Source organism: Papio anubis, chromosome 20, assembly GCF_008728515.1.
Source record: "Papio anubis isolate 15944 chromosome 20, Panubis1.0, whole genome shotgun sequence".
NCBI lineage: Eukaryota > Metazoa > Chordata > Mammalia > Primates > Cercopithecidae > Papio > Papio anubis.
The window spans coordinates 36,350,164-36,361,066 of NC_044995.1; positions in this window are offsets into that span (position 1 = coordinate 36,350,164).

Sequence of the window (10,903 nt, forward strand, 5' to 3'; positions counted from 1 at the left end):
CTGTAACCCTAGCTACTTGGGAGGCTGAGGCATAAGAATCGCTTGAACCTGGTAGGTGGAGTTTGCAGTGAGCTGAGATCGTGCCACTGCACTCCAGCCTGGGCAACAGCGTGAGACTCTGTCTCAAAAAAAAAAAAAAAAAAAAAAAAAAGAAAAGAAAAGAAAAAAAGAAAATTACATTTCAGCTAAGCACTGTGGCTCACACTTGTAATTCCAGCACGTTGGGATTCCAAGGCAGGAGGATTGCTTGATGCCAGGAGTTCAAGACCAGCCTTGACAACATAGCAAGACCGTATATCTACAAAAACTTAAAAAAAAAAAAAATAGCTTGGCATTGTGGTACATGCCTGTAGTCCCAGCTACTTGGGAGACTGAAGTGGGATTATTGCCTAAGTCCAGAAGTTTGAGGTTACAGTGAACTATGACTGCGCCACTGCAATCTAGCATGGGTGACAGAGTGAGACCCTATCTCTCCCCCCACCCCCAAAAGAAAGACAATCCATGAACATATAGTAACCTTTATTTGTCATGCTTTAAGGTTTACAAGGGACCTTGTAGACGACATAGAGTTATAAACATAAGGGTTAATCAGCATCAGGGATGTATTTGAAGTGGAAGTGTGTGTGAGATACTAACACAGAGAAAACCAGATTTGATTATTTCTATCTGCTGCAAGATACTGTGTCAGCACCAAACCTCAATCTAGACTCCTCTTGCCAGAAGCCAGGGTCATCTAATACCCCCAATAATGCAAACCAGCAATGCAAAGAGAGATGGAAGATTTCATGCCTCACCCTCTATGAGTGCAACACCAGGTAGCTACAACTCAGATTTTGTAAGCCTACTGCAGATTATAGCAGAGGAGAGAAAAGCACCCTAAATTTCAGCTTTGCACAGATCTAAGAGCAATAAACAGACTCTCTGGAAACATCAAGGAAACCTTAGCATTTCAAGTGTGAGCCTTGAATAATTGTAGAGAGACTGAGATGTCTTCAGGGTTGGATCAAGGAAAAAAATCATACTGTGAGATACCAAATGCTGTGTTAGAAGGTGACATGGCTCGTGGGCCAGCCGGGAACTCTCTGTTGAATCCGGACATTGAGTGCAGAGCCCAGGATGAGAGTTTATCTCATGGCCAGGCACGGTGGCTCATGCCTGTAGTCCCAGCACATTGGGAGGCCGAGGTGGACAGATCCCCTGAGGTCAGGAGTTCGAGACCAGCCTGAGCAAATTGCTGAAACCCTGTCTCTACTAAAAATACAAAAATTAGCTGGCTTGGTGGCAGGCGCCTGTAATCCCAGCTACTCAGGAGGCTGAGACAGGAGAATCGCTTGAACCCCAGAGGCGGAGGTTGCAGTGAGCTGAGATCGCACCACTGCACTCCAGCCTGGGTGACAGAGAGAGACTCTGTCTCAAAAGAAAAAAAAAAAAAAGAAGGTTTATCTCATGGTCTCTCAGGCATCACGCCCACCCACTTCCCAATAGGCAGGGATTTAAGATTGACACTACTGTAGTGTATTTATATAGGTATTGACAATAGGTCTTCCTGGGTTTGAGCTATGCATCATTTTTTTCTAAAGTGTGAATTCTCTATCATTTAAGTAGTCAAAACATCCCACATTAGCATGAAGAACGAGGATGTGGGAAATGATTTCAATCCAAACTTGGAAACTCAGAGAAGCTCCCTTTGCAGAATATGTGCTACAGTTCATGTTTCTTGTTACCCACTAGGCACATTGTATCATTCGCGCCTCACAAGGTGGGAGTGACAGCAGATACAATCGCAGTCCGTCTGTTTGATAGAGGGGGAAACTGAGGCACAAAAGATGCATGGCTCATCAGAGACCACACAACTTGGAAGAGCCAAGCTTCGATGTCAGTCTTTTCGGATTCCGAGTCTTCTCCATTCAACACTCCAAGCACTGCCTTTTTACAGTCGGATCCTAATTTCCGGAGGACAGGTGCTTCTTCAAATGAAACATTTCAGCATCCTTAGCCTCTTTTATGGCACAGAAGACAGCTACAACCCTCTATGCCCTGAAGCATGCATCCTTGGAACACAAATGGAATATTTCTACAAATTCAACAGCGCTTCATGATTTTAAAACAAGTTTTAGTCTTGTAGAAATTCTTGAGTAACTTCTATGCATTGAGCTAAGATGCTCCCCTCTCCTGACAAAAGAGCCACCTGGGCAGGAACATAAGTCAGGCCTCCTCTCCCCTCCCCTCCCCTTCCCTCCCCTTCCCTCCACTTCCCTCCCCTTTTCTTTTCTTTTCTTTTTTTTCTTTCTTCATAAAAGACCCCATTGGCCTCTGATCCTACCGGTATCCAAATGGATAGAGACCCTGGAAAGAGGCTGGATACCCACTATGAGTTAGGCACTGGATGTCTTATGCTAACTTATTCTGATCCTTTAAGCTGCCAGCTGCATGTGGTCATGAGGTTTGATCATCTTGTACATTATCACGTCCAGCATCAGCACGATACTTGGACGATATGTCAATTCTTAACAAATATTCCTAAAGTGGACTAATTTAATCCTACAACATTGAACAATCCAGAATGTTGACTTACGTATTTGCTGTGAAAAAGAAACCTCATTGCCCCCCAGGGCAGTGGAAAAGTGTGTGTGGGGAGTCGTGTTTGAGTGAGAAGGACTTGGGTTGAAATCCTGCCTCCTAATTTCCACCAATTCGATTGATATCTTATAGACACTCCACGTCGGTATAAACAAAAGGATGTTAAGAGCAGTGACATGTATGATGGAAAAAGCACTTTGGGAGGCGAGGCAGGTGGATCACTTGAGGTCAGGAGTTCGAGACCAGCCTGGCCTACATGGTGAAACTCCGTCTCTACTAAAAATACAAAAATTAGCCAGGCGTGGTGGTGTGCACCTGTAATCCCAGTTACTCAGGAGGCTGAGGCAGGAGAATTGCTTGAGCCTAGGAGGTGTACATTGTAATATATCTCCTCTACTAAGAACCTTCCAATGGCTCCCTGTCTCACTTACAGGGAAATCCAAATTTTACAGTGCCAACAAAGCTCTACACACCTGGGCCCTGCTGCTGCTTCTCTGACCTCACCTCCCTTTTCTCCTTCCCTCAGTCACTCTGCTCTAGCCTCCCCACTGTCCCTCAAACACACCAAATATACTCCTACCTCAGGACCTTTGCACGTGCTGTGCCCACTACCAGGAATTCCCTTCTCCCCACAAGATGTCCACATGGCTTCTCTCTCACTGCCTAAAGCTTTCTGCTTGAATATCAGAAAATCATTAGATATGCCCATTAATAAAGGACAGGCTTGGTGGGTTTTTTGTTGTCATTTGTTTTTGTTTTGTTTTGTTTTTTTGGAGACAGGGTCTTGCCCTTTTGCCCAAGCTGGAGTGCAGTGGTGTGATCATGGCTCACTGCAACCTCAACCTCCTGAGCTCAAGTAATTCTCCCACCTCAGCCTCCTGAGTATCTAGGACCACAGCCATGTGCCACCATAGCTGGCTAATTTTTAGAATTTTTTGTAGAGACAGGGTTTCACCATGTTGCCAGGGTTGGTCTTGAAGTCCCCAGCTCAAGCAATCTGCCTGCCTTGGCCTCCAAAAGTGCTGGGATTACAGGCATGAGTCACCACGCCCAGCCAATAAAAGACAGGCGTGAGCCACCGTACCTGGGCTAAGATTAGTTTAATAATTATTGGTGGCCTTTGTCTCCAGAACTGTGCTAGTTTTGGGGGTGTAGAGAAGCCTTTGTTTCTGTTCCCAGCCTTTGAGACATTCGCATGTTACCTGGTGCAGTGATACACAGAGAAGTATCAGGGCTGTGACCAAGATATGGATTGTATTACTCAGGGCTCTTCATAGAAACGGAACCAATAAGACATAGACCGATAGATAGATGATAAATAGGTAATGAATAGATAGATAGATAGGTTAGTAGGTAGATGGGTAGATATATATTATAAGTGGCGGGTGCAGTGGCTCACGCCTGTAATCCCAGCAGTTTGGGAGGCCAAAGCAGGTGGATCACTTGAGGTCAGGAGTTTCAGACCAGTCTGGCCAACATGGCAAAACCCCGTCTCCACTAAAAATACAAAAATTAGCGGGGCGTGGTGGCGTGTGCCTGTAATCCCAGCTGCTCAGGAGGCTGAGGCAGGAGAATCACTTGAACCGGGGAGGTGAAGGTTGCAGTGACCCAAGAGTGTGCCACTGTACTCCAGCCTGGGCGACAGAGTGAGACTCCATCTAAAAAAGAAAGAAAGAAAAAAAAAAATATATATATATATATATACACACACACACACATACATACATATGGTATTGGCTCACAAAATTATGGAGGCTGAAAAGTCTCACGATATGCCATGTGCAGGGTGAGAACCAAGAAAACCAATGTTGACTCAGCCAATAGTTTGAAGGCCTGAGAGCTGAAAGCTAATGGTGTAGAGTCCAATCTGGGCCTGAAGGCCTAAGAACCAGGAGCAGTAAGAGCAAGGAGAAGATGATCAGGCAAAGGGAGTGTGAGTCCAACCTCCTTTGCTGTTTTATTCTATTCGGACTCTCCACAAATTAGAGGATGCCCTCTCACACTGGAAAGGCCCACCTGTTTTATTCAATCCACCAATCCAAATGTTCATCTCTTCCAGAAACGCCTTCACCAACATACCCAGAAATAACATCCAATCAGATCTCTGAGCATCTTCTGACACAGTCAAGTTGACACGTAAAATGAACCATCCCGTGAACAAAGTTCTAAGGGAGCCAGGAGGGGTAAGACTGCTGAACCTGGAGCTGTATTAGCCCGGTCTCTGCATTCCCATGCTTCTCCGCCAATGGTGATTTTGCTCCCCTTCCCAGGGGACATTTGGAAGTTTCTAGAGACAATTTTGGTCTTTGCAGCTGAGGCAGAGGGTACATATGTTACAGCACCTAGTAGGTCAAAGTCAGTGACGCCGCTCAACATCCCACAATGCACAGAACAGCCCCCACCACCGTCCCCAAATGTCAACAGGGCCCAGAATGACAAACCCTGCTGTATTCACTCAAAAAGCATTTATTGAGCACCTACTGTGTACCAGGCATTTTTTTAGGCACCACTGGGAAGACAGTGTTGAACCAATTAGATAAGACATCCTGATCGCAGTGGCTGCCCTAGAAAGAGGAAGACATAGATATTAAGTCAATAATTGCACCAATTAATATATATGGGACATTGTGATAAAAGCTCCGAGGGACCTACGTGAGTTGCTATGAGGGCTTGTAATAGGGGTGGTGACCGAGTGTGGGGAGGTCAGGAAAGAGCTTTCTGAGGAGGTGACCCTCAGGAAGACCCAAGAGAGTATGGGAGCAGCTGGAGGAAGAAGGGTATCACAGGTAGAAGCAAGAGTAGATGCAAGGGTCCAGGCGTGGTGGCTCACGCCTGTAACCCCAGCACTTTGGGAGGCCGAGGTGGGCAGGTTGCTTGAGGCCAGGAGTTCGAGACCAGCCTGGGCAACATGATGAAACCCTGTCTCTACTAAAAACACACACAAAATTTAGCTGGGCATGGTGGCCCATGCCTGTAATTCCAGAGAGTCTGATGCAGGAGAATCGTTTGAACCTGGGAGGAGAAGGTTGCAGTGAGCTGAGATCATGTCACTGCACTCTAGCATGGGTGACAGAGTGAGATCTTCTTTATCTCTCTCTCTCTCAAAAAAAAAAAAAAAAAAACACATTCAATGAACATATAGTAACCTCTATTTGTCATACTTTTAAGGTTTACCTTGTAGACAACATACAATTACATACGTAATGTTTAAATAGCATCAGGGATGTATTTGGAGAGGAACTGTGTGTGAGATACGAACACAGAGAAAACACAGACCTGGCTGTGTTTTCACTGAATTTTTGGCACTTAATCGTATTTTAAATCAATGATGGCTTCCATTTTTTAGTCTTTTGTGGGAAAAATGCAAGATAACTGATTATTTCTACCTGCCGCAAGATACTTTGTCAGTTAGCACCAAACCTAGAATCTAGACTCCTCTTGCCAAAAGCAAGCGTCATCTAATACCCCCCAATAATGCAAACCAGCAATGCAAAGAGAAATGGAAGATTTCATGTCCCAATCTCTCAAAAAAAAAAAAAAAAGAGTAGATGCAAAGTTCCTGGGGTGCAGGCATGCTCGGTTTACTGCCGGGACAGCAGGGAGCCCATTGGGCTATAGAGTCAGAGGATGAATTTGGGGATGAAGTATAGACCTGGCCACACAGCCCTGATGATCACACTATACAGTCTGTACTGTATCCTAAGAGAAATGGAAGGTTTAAGTATAAGGATGATTTTTCAGAATTTCCCTTTAGAAAGATCCTTCTGGCTGAGAGCGGTGGCTCACGCCTATAATCCCAGCACTTTGGGAGGCCGAGGTGGTAGTGTCACCTGAAGTCAGGAGTTCAAGACCAGTCTGGCTAACATGGTGAAACCCCGTCTCTACTAAAAATACAAAAATTAGTTGGGTGTGGTGGCGGGCGCCTGCAATCCCAGCTACTTGGGAGGCTGAGGCAGGAGAATCGTTTGAACCTGGGAGGCGGAGGTTGCAGTGAGCTGAGATCGCACCACTGCACTCCAGTCTGGGCAACAGAGTGAGATTCCATCTCAAAAACAAAAACACAAAAAAAACAGCTCCTTCTAGCTACTGGGCAGACAGAGACTGGAGGATTTTGGGGGTGAAACAAGAGGGACAACCTCCATGAGGAGGGGATTGAATTTTTATCCACAAGCAAGGGGGTTAGGCCAACACCGGGGAAGAAAAAAGCAAAAGAAGTGAAGGACACAGATCATATCTCTCAGGCTGGCCTTGGTCTCTAGCAATTACGACCACAACACTGGGCTCCAAGGAACTCAGGGAGCAGGTCCCCTGAAGCCTGGGATCTGACGCTCCTCTCTGTGCTCCTGCCCCTTAATCACCTCTCTGGGCTCTGGTCCTGCCTTGGGGATGCCAAGCACAGAGGGGACCATTATCAAGGCTGGGCAAACAGCGAGGAAGGCAGGAGGTGTGGGACTTCAGAAAGTGAAGGCTGATAAATGGGGGGAGACGAGGACAGGGTCCCAGGGGAGGGGGACTGGCCAAAGCTAGCAGATAGAGAGGGGCTGTCTCCACCCCTGGGGCATGGGGAGTTGTCACCCCCGGACCTGCTGTGTTTTCACTGAACTTTTGGCACTTAATCCTATTTTAAATTAATGATGGCTTCTATTTTTTAGTCTTTTGAGGGAAAAATGCAAGCATTTTGTTTTTAATTTGTGGGGAGATAAGGCAGTCACTTTGAACACCCAATGTAAGGGGCCACCAAAAAATTCAGCAATCAAGATAAATTATATTTATGCATTTTTTTTTTTTTAAAGATGAAGTGTCACTCTGTCGCCCAGGCTGGAGTGCAGTGGCGCTATCTTGACTCACTGCAACATCTGTCTCCCTGGTTAAAGCAATTCTCCTGCCTCGGCCTCCCAGGTAGCTGGGACCACATGCGGGTACCACACCCAGCTGATTTTTGTATTTTTAGTAGAGATGGGGTTTCACCATGTTGGCCAGGCTGGTCTTGGACTCCTGACCTCAAATGATCTGTCTGTCTCGACTTTCCAAAGTGCTGGGATTACAGGAGTGAGCCACCACACCCGGCCTAATGCAATATTTTAAAAAACCAAAATGAATGCAAACAAATCTATGGTGAACAAAATGTCAACATTTTAAATAATGTTTAAAGGAGGTGAGGTGTCTTCCTCACCTCACCCTGACCTGGCCCTTGGGGTCTAGAATATGCCATGTATAAAAACAACACTAAGCCCAACTTCTTTGGTTGTTTTAAATTTACACAAGGGCTACTACTAAATAAAGTGAAGGAGTAATCACAAAGCTTATTTTAATTTCGGAATGCATGGACATTGGTTAACCAAACTACAGCAAGCTGGCTTGCTTTTCTGATCACCACGGGGAACCACAATGACACATCTTGGATATAACCCAGAAGCCACATTTCCTGCACTCTTTCAAACTCACGCAGTCTGATTTTTACCTGTTTCCCAGCCTATTCCAAAGTATCTTCAGAACCATGACCAGCTAGAAAGCACAAGCTACACCCCAGGACATGTGGGGTCTAAGCAGGGTATAAACATTCTCTTGTCCATGACAACTCCACGTGATGGGGGTGGAAGTTTAACATTTGGGATCCCTTTGCATTTTATAGGGGAGGCAAAGAATGCCCCCTAGATATTACTAGTTAAGTGCCCTGGAACTTCTAGTACAACTCAGGTAGATTTTTTTTTTTTTTTCAAAGAGTTTAATTTTTTTTTTTTTTTTTTTTTTGAGACCAGGCCTTACTCTGTCACTCAGGCTGGAGTGCAGTGGCACAATTACTGCTCATTGCAGTCTTGTCCTCCTGGGCTCAAGCAATCCTCCACCTCAGCCTCTTGAGTAGCTGGTACTACAGGCACATGCAGCCATGTCTAGCTAATTTTTTGATTTTTTTTCTAGAGATAGGGTTTCACTTTGTTGCCCAGGCTGGTCTTGAACTCCCAGGCTCCAGTGATCCTCCTGCCATGGCCTCCCAAAGTTTTGGAATTACAGATGTGAGGCACTACGCCTGGCCCAATTTAATATGTGAATGTGACACTCTCTTTCATATTAACACGTCTACTAAAAAAATTAAACACAGAAGTACTAAAGCCAGTTTGGCCAAACTCATAGTGTATCCGTAATTCTCTGACACTGGGTGATTCTTCCTAAACCCACGAAGACAGCGTATTTCTAGTTCTGGGCTCACTCCATCGGTGCTAGCTAGAATTTGCCTCTTGTTTTCAATCCAGCTCTTCCTCTCTTTCTGGAACATCCTGACTTCCCCTCTTCACAGGCCCTGAGAAATGTCTACTTTTACCCCCAGCTCTAATTTAAAGAATAGGTTCAATTCTAGCTTTTCCACATCAGTGATGAAACCTTTAGATAATTAACTTAATCTCTTTATAACTTAGCTTCCTTATCTTCAAAATAGAACTTGGCTGGTGTCACGGCTCATGCCTGTAATCCCAGCATTTGGGGAGGCCGAAATGGCAGGATTGCTTGAGACCAGGAGTTCAAGACTAGCCTGGGCAACATAGTGAGATCCTGTCTCTACAGAAAATACAAAATTACCCTTGTGGTGGGCATGTGTCTGCAGTGCTAGCTTCTCTGGAGGCTGAGGTGGGAGAATTGCTTGAGCCCAGAAGTCGACGCTGCACTTAGCCATGATTGCACTACTGCACTCCAGCCTGGGCAACAGAGCAAGACGTGTCTAAAACAAACCAACCAACAAACAAACGAAATGGAGTTAGCAATCCTGTCTTCTTTGTGAAGTAAAAGAACTCATGTGTGTTAAGCACCTAAAGCCTGTCATTAGTCATCGGGGAAATGCAAACCAAAACCACAATAAGAAACCACTAGGATGTCTATAATAAAAAAGTCAGGGCTGGGTGTAGTGACTCATGCCTGTAATCTCACCACTTTGGGAGGCCAAGGTGGGCAGATCGCCTGAGGTCAGGAGTTCAAGACCAGTCTGGCCAACATGGTGAAACCCCGTCTCTACTAAAAATACAAAAATTAGCCAGGCGTGGTGGCATGTGCCTGTAGTCCCAGCTACTTGGGAGGCTGAGGCAGGAGAATCGCTTGAACCCAGGAGGTAGAGGTTGCATTGACTCAAGATCGTGCCACTACACTCCAGCCTGGGCAATAGAGCGAGACTCTGTCAAAAGAAAAGAAAAGAAAAGAAAAAAAACAAGGAGGGAGAAAGAGAGTGACAGAGACAGAGAAGCATAGAAACAGAAAAAGACAGAGAGAAGGGAAAGAGGGAAGGAATCCAGCGGCGGGATCAGGCGAAAATCTCGAAAAATAAACGCGGCGCGGAAGGATAATTCGGCATCTCAATCGGCGTCATGGCGCGATCTCCTGCGACAGGTGAGGGTAAATTAAGGTTTAATCCGGTAATCTCAAGACCTCAGAGACTGGGGACCTTTGGGCCTGGGCAGGCGAAACACTTAGTGCCGCGACCACCACAGTGAGGTGAGAGGCTGGAGGTGGAGAAAGACTGTTCGGCCCTTCAACTGAAGGGATCTTCAAGATGGCCCGCGATGGAAGGCGTGGGAGAGAGGAGGATGAGGAAGCCCAGCAGGGGCAGGTGATACCTGAAAGCCCACACCTTTTGGCCACCACCAGCATAGATCTCCACAGGCCATCTTCAACAGAGGTGAGTGCGTGGCAGAAGAAATGGTGGATCTCACTGGATCCACAGAAGGTGAGGTGGAGGAAAATGGCGTGGGAAAGTCACCACCGGCCACATGACTGAGCCATGGCCAGGAGCGAAAGCCCACCAGAGCGGCGCCGCCCATGAGCCGTTGTAAGCAGGCAGGTAATATGTGAGTGTGTATGGCGGTGAGGAAGCACAGGAAGGAGTGGGTGAGGCGAAGCTGAAGGAGAAGAACATCCAGCTGGCTTTGACCCAGGAAAGATGGGCTAAAACTGGACAGCAGGGCAAACATCTTGTGGGATGATGGCCACAGTGTAGAGAGGATCTCCGTGGAGGTGGAGAGAGGCACTGGGAAGTGCATGGGCGTGTGGAGGCTGCGTAAGACTCCAGACGGTGGCAGCCATGGTGCCCAACAGCGTGAACAGGGTATCAGAACAGCAGGAAGGCATCAGCTGGAGGTGGGGGAGGCGGGAGAAGCCCGAGGATGGTCAGGCGTGCTGGGGTTTGGCTACAACATGGCAGCATCTAGTTGGGGAAGAGGGAAAAAGAGCCAGTGGTTAAGGAAGCGAGAGGCTGAGCTCCTGGGAGGACATCAGAGCACCTCAACTGTCTCCAAGCCATGGTTACTCCATCTTCAGAAAAGGCAGTAATAGCAATAATGGG